Here is a 13,122-nt window from a genome sequence, read left to right as displayed (position 1 = left end):
ACAAGAAAAGAATTGTAACAGGAAAGTCAATGAAGCACAATCATTAAGCCAAAATCAAAAACCCAACATCATAGTAGAAAATACGTAGAACAGGAGTCATTATCAAAAGAATTAACTAAATGAACACATGCCATTCTTTTGTTATTTTTCCGTAAACTCAAATACAAAATGGCTTTCAACAGGACCTTTTAACCTTTCATCAATTGACCTCTCAAAGTAATGACTCTGAAGGCCACACATCTGGCAACCGAGACTTATGTAATAACGACAGGATTTTCCCCAGAAAAAACAAAATAGCATCACGAAAGCCTGAAAATAATAAATTCTTCAAAACCGCATTAGACCTCAATTTTATCTTCAAAGCATAAATTGAAAGGATCCAATTGGAATAAGGGGATTAGCAAAGTATATCAAATCAAATCAAAATTAAAAAAATTCAGAAAAATGGAAATCATTTTAAGTGGGAAAGGAACTAAAAACCCCTGGCTCAAATAGCAAAAAAATAGTTGCTAATAATTACTTACATTTAAAGAGCTTATTTTCATAAAGTTTCAAAAATGATTCAAGGCAATAAGGTGTCAAAAAGATTATCAAGGAAAACCAAAAACAAACAAAATCCAAGTCTGTGATACAAAAATGAAATCCAAAGACAACAGCAATAAGTCAAACAAGAAGAAAAGTAAAGAGGCATCTTCAATAATCCAAAAATTATCAACAATAAGGGGATAACAACTACTCAGCTCTTATAGGGAGACTGAGTGTGGTCTCCACACAGTGTTGGGGTCCACCCCCCTATGGTTCAACATACAAAGAACAAGGAAAATAACAAATGACACTGACAAGATATAAAGGCCCAAAATGATTGAAAAATACAAAAACACCAAATGAAAAACATTGCATAACCAAGAAATTATTTAAATTAATACAAATTACAAAAAAATTGAAAAATAAATATACAAAGACAAAAACTAAAGCGAGGGAGAGAACCCTTGCTATAAATTGGTTTTATTTTTTAATGGTTTGAGACATTTTCTGCTTTCTTTTACAGTTATTTCTGGCTACATTTGTGAATCGGAGAACAAAAAATCTAGCATTTGTTTATAGATGTTGTTCATAAAGTTAAAAATCCGTAACATCTTTCTGCATCACCATTATTGTTTATCTGTGTACGTACTGTAGCTATTTGGTGACTGCTTTTGCTTATGGCTGTCAGGGTGTTGCTATGCAAGGATACCTGGGAGTGTGCAACGTGTGTCATCAGATGTGCAATGGTATAAAGGTCATGTTGTGCAGTTCTTCCTTATCCAAGGTTTGTAAAGGTAATCAAAATTACTCAGTAGCATGTGCTTTACTTTTAACTTTTGTCTTTTTGTAAAAAATCTTTTTTACTGCTGTTGTTTGACTATGATTCTGGTTACTGTTACGGCTTTGTTAAAATATGGGATTGACTTTTAGCTCATTGGTCTGACTATGTTACATCTTTTGGTTCATGCTTTTGTTTTTAGTTGGCTAGATTACTGTAATGCACTCTTCTCAGGACCACCCATCATTCGATTGCAACTTGTGCAGAATGCAGCTGCCAGAATCTTAACTAGGAAAAGAAAATCCAAGAACATCTCTCCAGTTCTGATGTCACTACATTGGTTACCTGTGTCATTTAGAATTGACTTTAAAATATTGCTTATAGTTTACAAAGCCTTAAATAATCTGTTCCTCCTATATTTCAGAATTCCTCTCACCTTACACTCCAAATCGTAACCTTAGATCTTCAAATGAGTGTCTGATTATAATTCAAAGAGCTAAACTTAAAAGAAGTGGTGAGGCGGCCTTCTGCTGTTATGCACCTAAAATCTGGAACAGCTTACCAACAGAAGTTTGCCAGGCTAATATGGTGGAGCATTTTAAAAAACTGCTAAAAACTCATTATTTTAACATGGCTTTCTCGTAGCTTCATTTTAGTTTAACCCTGATATTCTGTATATGCATTTAATTATCATTATCATTCTTGGTGGCTCCGAAATCCATGCTAACCCCTATTTTCTCTGCTGTTCTTTTGCCGGTTTTTCTTGGTGGAGATCTGCACCACCACCACCTGATCAAAGCACCGTGCAGTCCCTACATTGATGGATTGAAGACCAGAGGTCTGCATGACCATCATCATCAAATTCTTCCACCTGAAGACTGAAAACCATGAGAACTGATTGAGATCATTTATGTTAGGTAGAATGCCTAGAGGGGGCTAGGTGGTCTCGTGGCCTCAGAACCCCTGCAGATTTTGTTTTTTTTTCTCCAGCCATCTGAAGATTTGTTTTTGTTTTTTCTATTCTTCCTGGCCATTGGACCTTACTTTTATTCAATGTTAATTAGTATTGCCTAATTTGATTTTTATATTTTGTCTTTTTTCTCTTTCTTTATCCTGTAAAGCACTTTGAACTACATCATTTGCATGAAAGCATGCTATATAAATAAATGTTGATGTTGTTGTTGGTCCTTTCCTTTCCGATATTCTGCCTCACTTTACTGAGCAATGACAATCCTGGCCAAACCACAACACAAAGCAAAAGGACAGAGAAAGTAGGGATTAGAAGAGAAGCACTTGATTTAGCAGGAGAAGGGAACATCCAATCGCGACAGTGCCAGCTTCATCTGATTGACCACTTTTATGGTTCTCTCAAATTGATTTCCTTTGAAATTAGTCTCTCTACAATCTCAATTATTTGTACTCAAAGTCAAAATAGCCACTGCCCCTGACCAATAGCAATATCTCTACATTTTACAAAAGTCGAGCTCCAAATTAATTACTTAATGTGTGGTCATTATGATATTATAGATTTTATAAGCTTTATAGGGTCATTATAATTACAGGGTACAGCAGAATTCTTACTTGCACCTGCTCACCAATACTCAACATGTTGCCACTTTCTTGCGCCATGATAAGTAATGACTACCTTACCTTAAACTTCTGTCTTACTTACATGATGTAAGAAATTTTTCAGGTGACATGTAGAATTGACTGCAACATTTAAAATTGGGAGGAGTGAAAGCTATGATCCTAAGCTCATTTTTTTAGTCTAATTCATGGCCTTGGAACATACCACACTGTCATCTTCATTAAAGGCCTTGTTTATTGAAGGCTAAAAACAAAAAAACTGAAATGAAAAAAGCACAACTTTTTGCCTGCAAGACTCATAAAATATTAATCCTTTTAAAGAGTGTGGCAGCTACTATATGTCTATTTTCTTTTTATATCCCACTGTTCAGATGTTTGGTTATAATTCTGACAGGTACAGAAAGAGAGAAAGCCACATGCGCGACCCTTTGGTTTTGTATTTGCGCCTGCTACCTTGCCGAAAGGAATTGACAGGAGTAGTGGGAGTTCACTGCTGAAAGAATGTCTGTCAGAGAGCCAGTGACAGGGTCAAAGGGTATCTGTCTACCTGAGCCAGCACTCATCCTTGCATTTTCTGGATGGTGGGGGGGTTGTCACATCTCCCCAGTGCACTACCATCACTGGCAGTCAGGGAGCTCTCTGAGTCGTGTGAAAATCATCTGCCTGCAGGTCAGAGAGAGCAGCTGATTAACTTCCTCCCTCCTGCAGTACCAGTGGGTCACTGTCTGCAGTCGCCCATAGCTGCTTGTCTCCCTCCCCGCCCCCTCTGCATTCTGGTGCGCCATTAGTGGCATGTCGCAAAGGCTGATACGGAAGGCTGGATATATTGTCATTTTGTCACAGCCAGTGAATTTATGACTGAAAATATACTAAGACAAATGACACTATCTTCCTGCTGCTCACTTTGTGATGCTCGATGTCCTTCTCCCTGTCGGCTTTCCTTTATCTCTGTCACCATCTCAATCTGTTTAAATCTTTGTCTGTCTGTCAGTCAGTCAATCTACCTAAGTGTCATGTTTTGTTTTTTTACCTCCTTCCTTAACTGGGGAATGTCTGACATGTGGTTTGCAGCTTTGGCCATTTTGAGATCAATTTGAAATGCTGTGTCTACAGAGTGCTGGGTAAATTGTGGTCAGGCAGTGTGGTTAATGACGTTTCAGTCACTTGAGTTAAAGCTGAATTTGCATATTCCCTCTAATTTGTGACAATGAGATCTTCTAGAAGTGGAAAAAAACAATACACTTTTTATAGGTAATTAATATATGTAATGTTTAATTAGCTTTATTGAATTTTCTTGTGGTGGCACAGTGGATGGGCTGCTGCTTCATGCATTCAACTTACTGGGTTCAATTCCCATGCCCTATTTCTGTAAGTGTGGAGCTTGCTTGTTCTTAATGGGTTTTATATTTCTGCACTGCTGTTTCCTTCAATATCCTAAAAATGTACATGTTAGGCTAGTGAATTTGGAAATTCAGAACTTTCTGAGGATGAGTGTGAATGAACGCATTAGTGAGCCCTATAAGAACCAGGGTTGTTGTAAGGGGTGTGTTAGGACTGATCTTGCAGATGTTGTCTATTTTTATTAGCCAATTATTGAAATTAAATGCAAAAGAATAGTTTACTTATGATTTGGAACCTAATAGTATTTGCCAAAAGACGCAATCCAGGCTGACTGTATATTTTATTTCTCCTATCTCTTTGAGTCAGAATGGTTCAGCGTAATCCTTGCAAACTTGAATTCGAGGGGCAGTAATCCACACACTTGCTAGCCAACATTAGATGTGTTTTCTTATGGCCTTAAATGAAATGTTGAAGCCAAATTCAGGGTTCCAGAAAAGAAAGGCAAGAAAAGCTTGAACGAAAGAAGATGGTGACTGTTTCTCATAGAACGGTCAGTTTATTAATGTTAGTCCATACTCCATATGTGGTACAAATAAACATGTTTAGTGGGTCAATCAATTTAACTCAACAACCAAATGATGAAATAAATCAAATTAGAAGCCAGTTCAAATGAGCCATGTAGACATAGGCTTATTATTAGGTAATACACAAGGAATGGGCTGTACAAGTGGGTGGGGCAATATGCTCTATCTATCTATCTATCTATCTATCTATCTATCTATCTATCTATCTATCTATCTATCTATCTATCTATCTATCTATCTATCTATCTATCTATCTATCTATCTATCTATCTATCTATCTTTTGTGGCCACAACAAACAGACTTTTATTTTGCTATGGGAAACTCTTCCCAATCATTTCCCACCCAATAAGTATAAAGCACCAATACAGCACACAGCAATGCTCTTATCTTCTTCCTCTTCTCTTTCTGCCTCCTCTCCTCCTCCAGAAAGCTTTGTCACTCTTCCCCCACGACTCTTGGAGCACTGGAAGGCAGCTCCTTTTAAGTAATCCCTAGATGCACTTCCACTGGCCCAAAGGCTTGGCCTGGGAGCACTTCTGGGTAAGGTTGGAGCCCCACAAAGTTCCTCCAAAGTTCCTGCAGCACCCCTTGGCGGCACCCATGGCGCACAAGAGGGCTGAGGCAAAGATTTCCAGTTCCCATGATGCCCTGCGGGAAACCGTATGTCTGCAACAAGCCAGGGGGGGCTGCCATCAAGCAATCCAAGAGAGATAATGTCAATGTCAATTTATTTATATAGCACATTTAAAACAACATAGGAATGCTGTGGCCAAAGTGCTTTAAAATAATAGAATAAAAGAAAAACAAACAAATAACATAAATAGAAATAAAAATATATGAACATACAGTATATTGAATATATGAACAGATAATGCCCTGAGCACGCTCTCTCCCCCGGTCCTTCTAATGTGGAGACTCCCTAGCCAGATAAGGGCCCCAGCTGTCCCTCACACTATCTATCTATCTATCTATCTATCTATCTATCTATCTATCTATCTATCTATCTATCTATCTATCTATCTCTCTCTCTCTCTCTCTCTCTCTCTCTCTCTCTCTCTCTCTCTCTCTCTCTCTCTCTCTCTATCTATCTATCTAAAAAAACTTCCCCCAGGATAAAATAAAGCTCTATAATGTACTATTTAAATTGCTGGCTGGTCATTTCCATGACTGAGTCCTGCTTACATAGAGCGTCAACGGCAGGTAATGAACCAGTAACTTACAGTCCTTTACAGTCCATCACCTAAACCAGTAAGTGGCCTCACTGCCAAATGGTGTATCACTGTTGATTCTTGAAATTTCCTCACAGAGATTGGTCTTTTGATTCAGATCCGTTCAAAATAAAAAGCTTATGGAGCCTTTCTATTCGCTGCCCTACCAGTTCATCTATCATTAACCTGTTTTTGACCTTTAGCAAGAAATCAACTTGGCAATTAAAGTACTTTTTCTTTTGAGTCCTTGCCAGGCATGGACTTGTTAATCCACAGTGAATCACTTAGCTGGGTGCATCTCGAGAAAGCCATGAAAGGTCAGGTCATGAAACACAACTCATCATTCTGTCTTCATTTCATATGTCACCTTTTGAAGTGTGTGTGTGTGTGTGTGTGTGTGCGTGTGTGGGGGTGTGTGTGTGTGTGTGTGTATTTCTTTACAGGATTAAATTTTCCTCTATGGCCTCCTCAGTAGTGAATGCTGAGATCTTTCAGAGTTTAGTGAAAGAGACAACACTCCTGCAAACATTAATTGAAATGAATGAAGACAATATTAATGAGGCTTTACAAAACAGAAATAAAAACAAATGTTACTGAAGTAGCTAAACTAAGTAATGCACATCTCATTGGTGAGCCACCTCACAGCACTTGGGCCCAGGTTTAAATTTAGGCTGATAAGTCTACCGAGTGGCTTTCCTGCCACAGTCTAAGTACATAAGAGCATGAAAGGTTTGACAAATGAGAGTCCACCAAGCTTGTTTGATTGTTTAATAGCTAAGTGACCCAAGAACTCATCCAGATATGTTTGAATTGTCAAGGTTTCCACTTCATCTCCATGACCTGGTATTTTGTCCCAGATTTCCACAACTCTGTGTGTAAAGAAGTAAATTCCTAGTTTTAGTCTTAAATTAGAACAATGGAGCAAATTTGACGAGAACTAGCCATTGAGCACAACAAGCTTGTCCATCCTATTCATTCAGACTATCCAAAAGCATTATGTTAAGAAGGCCTCACAAGTCCTACTCTCTAACACATTATTTGGTAATTATTCAATGTGTCTATGGTTCTTTGTGTGAAGAAAAACTTTCTAACATTTTTCAGCAATGAAACAACTTAAAGACAACATAAATGCTGGTCAAAGGCCAAAATCTAAAATATTCTGAAAAAGATTACAACTTCAGTTTGTTTTTATATAACATTTTTGACAAACATCACGTGTGTACACACCAGGATGCACTCCCTAGCGATGCGTGGTATCATAGCAACCAAAAAATGTAAACTGCGATGACATCATTTTTGAAGTCACTAGTGTTTATTCTGCACTGATGTGACCTGTAAATAAAGGGTCTGTCACCTTGACCGTGAACATTCCAAAGTACTGCTGCTTGAACAACAGCATAATAAATATGTAATAAAATACACATAAGAAGATCAACATATTATATTCTCCTATTAAATTGTGACACTAGTCATGTTTCTTTGAGACAGAATCAATAATTTAATTCTATCCGTTTATATTCAGTTTGCCATAGCATGCACTTACTCATTTGGTATTTGTGAAAGGTTTAACGGGGTAAACATTTGTTCCAAATGATAATCTTGGTGTTCTCTCTCTCATAAATAGTGTTTTCTATTTCTTTTTAATTTTCACACTCCACACAGATACAACATAGGAAAGGTGATTGCAGTTGATGAGTCTGTTCAGTAGAAACCCGTGGGGGTTATCCGTGAGATTAAGTCTATCAGCCTTGCTGATCCAAATACTCATTGAGCGTAGCAGTACAATATGTTTTTTCCCCAATTAAAAGTTGAAAGCCTCTCTGTTTAGTGTGCTTTGTTTTGCTCTCAAGGTGCTTGTTTGCATAATTAGGAGGACTCTCAAGTGGCCCCCAGCTGTACCTCAACAGTGGCAAGCTGGAGCTACAGCTGAAGATCGGGCTTCAGGGAGATGCCAGTACTTTCACCCTAATTAAACCTCCGGGGCTCAGAAGGTTTTTTTGTGTCACTGAAGTCCATTCTACACTGATGTGGCCTGCAAAGAAAGTGTCTGTTAGCTTATTGGTGAATACCCCACAGTAGTCTCTCTCAACAAGCGTTGCCACTCAGTACTTTTGATAACACTAATAGTACACTTGTTGTCTCTTAAAGGAAGCAGCACACACTAAAATTCAAGCAAATCGCCTTGCATGTTTTATAGGTTTTGTGTGCCTACTTCGCATTTTGAACAATGGATAATCCAAATTGAACATTGGTTTCTATTTTCAATATGTATTTAATATTGTTAAAATTAATTTTATGTCCTTTCTGAGACCATTTTGTTTTTTATGGGGCTACCATTTTGTTGAGTTTTCTTGAATTGAATCATTGTCTTAGAAACGAAATGCAAAGGGGTGAAGGGTCACCACTAATGTCCTGTCTCTAACAGAGATTTCTAGATATACTCAGAAGGATTATGGCCTGTGAACTTTCCGCATCTTTAGTCTCCTGGTTTAAAACTTTAACGGCATGTCTTTTTAAATTTTGATTTCGGTTTTGACGTCTTTCCTAACTACTTTTTGGTGTTGATCTTTGTTTTGGTGAACCTCATTTCTCCTGATCCCTTTATCTTGCTTCTGCTACTTTTCATCATGGTAGTACACATCCTAACCTCATCTTCATCAGATTCTGCTTGCACAACCTAATTATACAGTAAATGTGTTATGATCCTGCTTTTTTGTTAATACTTTATGAATCTGTGTAGCATTTATTTTGTGTTTTTGTGTATTTATGGGGGGTTTGGAAATATTGCAAATTCACATTTAAGGTTCATTTTGTGCTACATTTAAATTTACACTTTTTGGCTTAGCAGACACTTTTATCCAAAGTGACTTAAAAACAAGATCAACATAATCAAGTAACTATCAGTCTGGGGGGCTGTTTGGGAACAAATTTCCCTTTGGGTGTTCACTTAGCTGTGACGTCAAGTGGCTATGCCTCCAAGATTCCACCCACAAGGAACAGATATTTGGGAACAAATTTTACAGGATAGGATTATAAATCTGATCATCACATGTGAAGAGATCAGCACAAAATGCATGTGAGTTACACTTCCTTGGTTACAAAAACCTAACGACTAATGTCAGTCACAGGAATTGAGCAAACAAGAGAGTTTTGAAATGCTTTTTAAACACATTGTTGGAGTCAGCAGTTCGAATGGAGATAGGCAGCTCATTTTACTAGTTAGAAGCAACACACATGGATTGAAAATTTATGCCACTTAGTATTGGCATCACCGGATGCTGTTCATTAGCAAACCTGAGCGGAAAGGAGAAAATAGAAGAAAGAGAGTATGACCTCACAAGGGTCTTTGTATATATATATAGAGGCTGACCCAATGACTACTCTCTAGGCCAGCATCAAGGATTTGATCTCCATATATGCCACTACAGGAAGTCAATGTAGTGAAATTAAAAGAGGACTGACATGAGCTCACTTCAGCTGGTTGAACACAAGACATGCCACTGCATTTTGAATCATCTGCAAAGACTTGGTACCACATGCCAGTACTCCTGCCAGCAGAGAGCTGCAGTGGTCCAGAAGTGATAAGGCCAAAACCTGGACCAGGAGTTGGGCTGCATACTCTGTCAGATATGATCTGATCTTGCAGATATTGTATAGAGTTAGTCTGTAAACCTGAGAGACAATCACAACATGGTCAGTTAAGGAGAGCTGGTCACTGGTCAGCACCCCAAGGTTGTGTGGCGATATTGAGCCAAACTGAACAAAGATGGGGTGATAAATAGATGGATGTGCTAGGATAACAAGAAGGTCTAACGAGCTGGAGATGTTTTATTTTGTTGCAATATCAATGAGACTTGCATAGATTCCAGCAGATACAGTCTGGAGCGGTGTTACCTAAACTCGGTCCTGAGGACCCCCTATCGCTGCAGGTTTTTGTTCCAACCAGCTTCTGTTTTTAATTGGACTCCTGGGCTAATTAAGTGAACTGTTATTTCCCAAGTTCTGTGTTTTGGGAACAATATATAAATTAGAAAACTTAAGTTTAGTAAAATATATATACAGTGTATTTTTAAATATTAAAATGTACCAAGCAGTTATATGGGTATTTTTTTCTTTTTAACAATATTCTCATCTTGATTTTCATTCTACTTTTCTAGGTGTTCTAATTGTTTAATTAATCCATTATTTACTAATTAGTGGGTCTGATGCTAAAGTAGTTGCAGTCTTTGATTATTCAGTGTTGTTTTCCTGAGTGTCGGTTCTGCTCATTTTTAATTGTCATTAATAAGATACAAAAAAGGAGAAAACCTGGACAGAGAAATGGCAAAATATATTGAAATTAACAAAAGAGTTAAGCATTTAAATCTATATCAAAAGCAGAAATATTTGTAAATGTCTTATAAATGTAAAAATCATGCTGCTGTGCCTTTCTGAATGTCGAATAAAAGAAAAATAATCCCAGCTAATTAAATGAGATCCGTGCCATCAGGTGTTGTCACTGATTAGGAATCTGGTTGGAACAAAAACCTGCAGCCACAGCAGGTCCCCAGGACCGAGTTTGGGAAACACTGGTCTGGAGGGATCGACAGGAATATCTGCATGTAATAAGAATAGCACTGATATGAGAAACCATGGGACAGGTAATCATTAAAATTGTTAAAATACTGAACACCTTATTGTGCTGTGATTTCGTTTTCTGTAGGCGCCACCCTTTTGGACGTAGCTTGTGTACAGCTTTTAGTCACATTGCCATGCAGAACAACTGAGGGTCATGAGCTGTGATGTCACTGCATAAAGGATATAAAGGTCAAGATTCATGCACTTCCTGATTATTCAAGAGTGGATAGAAATCTAAAAACTTTCAGAGCATCTGCATTAGTTTTAGCCCATTTGGTTTCAGAATGTCTGGTATTTTGGCTACATCTTTGTTTAGCGGTTTGCTTGTGATAACAGATAGGAAAGAGTCAAGGTTTTGACCTTTGCTCATTTTGTGACTAATGTTTAATCTACTGATTTCTATTAAAAAAGGATTCAGTTTACTTTGCTCTTTCCTCTTCAAAGCATTACAACTTGCAGAGATTTATTTAACTAAAAAAGCACCACTGCAGGCACAGGGACAGCTGCAATGAAGAGATGCTCTTTGGGCATAGCATGGTAGCTATAACATCCATCAGAGACTCAGGTGGTTCACTATTGTTCTAAACAACTGACGTATGCTTACATGGGGTGATGGACCCTGCACAAGTAACCAGTTTGGCTGGTTGTTCCACTGCCTGATTGTTCTGGGTAGCAGTGAGGCTGCATGATGAATGGTGTGCAAGTAAAGTGTGGTAAGATAGCAGTGGTGTGAAGCTGCTCACTTTCTGCTCACTTAATGGTGATGATGAAACTTTGGCTCCAGGCTTGCACAACATAGAAGTGTTGCTTCAAAAACAAGACAGTTCAGCAGTTATGTTCTAAATGAGGAAACAATATCAAAATCTAGCTTCATGCTCCTTTGAGACCTAAAAATCAGCGTATCCTCAAACACAAAAAACAGGCTTTGCCCTACACAGAATATGAGGGGGGAAATGCCTAAAGAATAATGAAGATCTCAAATATAACCAGAGGCAGAAAGGGAAAAGACAAACCCCATTACCCCTGAAATAACAGAAAGGGAGTACCTTCACAAATTGAAAAATGTGTTTAACAAAGCTTCAAAAATGAAAAGTAAAATAGGAACCAAAAAAGGTTTATCTAAAAGGCAAACCAGAGGAAACGGTACAGTCTATAATCCAGAATATTAATGCTTAAATTCAGAAACAAGAACAAAAAATTAGGAAAGATTCACTTACAAAAATCCTCAAAATTAAAATAAAACCTAAACAGGAGCATTCCTAATCAATGATCCCACAAGGGGCGCTAACCCTCAACCCTGTATATGTAGGCTTTGGGTGGTATCTTAGCTGTGACTTCAAGTGGCCCTGCCTCCAGAAGTCCACCCACAAGGAACAGAATATGTTAAAACAGAACAAATGTCTGAACAAGCATAAACTGTCCTAATTCGGGGTGTTCATAAGAAGTGTAATGATTTACTTAATGAGGCAGAAGTACATAACAAATAAGAATATTTGAAATTTGAAAATAGGTGCTTCAATTTATATATCTGAATTCTAAACATTCTCATTTGTAATAGAAATGTGTCATTATTTACCCTCTGATAGAGGTCTGTAGAGGGCTAGACCCCTAGTAAAGGATCAAAAATAACATCACATTCATAATAACTGACTTTGAAATGATCTAAAACAATACACCACATGCTTAGGCTTGACATTTGGCATTTCTTATCCTTCTGGGAGTGGCACTTAGAGGCCTAGGACCACTGGTTAAGAATCAAACATCAGAAATATCATATTTGTGATCAGCAACCTCCAAATAGCATACGACACTCCACATGCTTATATTACTGATCCCCATTCTTTCAAAGTTTTGTGAACATGAGTAACTTTGACACCTCGCATACCATTAGAAGTTGAACCCCCTGGGTCAGTTTAAATCCTTCTGATCAGTTTTTCTGAAGACACTGATTAGTTTACTCTTCTCTTAAGGCTGAATTTCCTGCACACAATATGGTCCAAAAATGACCTAAAAAAGAGGGGTTTTCTGGTCTAGAAGGCCAAAAATGGTGTGTGAGGGGGTACTACAAAAAGCTTGACATCTTCCAGAACTAGACATCAAGATGAGTTGAACAGTATATCATACGTCAGAGTTTTCTCTTACTGGTGAGTGAGGAGGCACCAATCAAAACTTGAGCCAAGGGTATAACCCTGACTGTAATATAACAGCAACAGGCACAGGCTGGCCGGAGTGGCACAATGGTGGAACACACAGCTTTCTAGTGGCATTCTTGTGGACTGTCTTTCCTCCTCCAGCACAGGCAGACAACAGAGAAATCCATGGCCTCGTTCCTGTGTTGCAGGTCGTCTAATAGCATTTCAATTTCTGCAGACCTATTTCTCAAAGCAGTCAATTGTAAAAACAAATCCGCCTTGCGTCTGCAGGATCAAGTCCTCTGCTCTTTCTTTACAGGCGAACCCAGGGTGTCAGAAGTGCAGTGGC

Source organism: Erpetoichthys calabaricus, chromosome 14 (assembly GCF_900747795.2).
Source record: "Erpetoichthys calabaricus chromosome 14, fErpCal1.3, whole genome shotgun sequence".
NCBI classification, from domain to species: domain Eukaryota; kingdom Metazoa; phylum Chordata; class Cladistia; order Polypteriformes; family Polypteridae; genus Erpetoichthys; species Erpetoichthys calabaricus.
The sequence above is the reverse complement of the archived record's forward strand: the minus strand, read 5'-3'. Positions refer to the sequence as shown.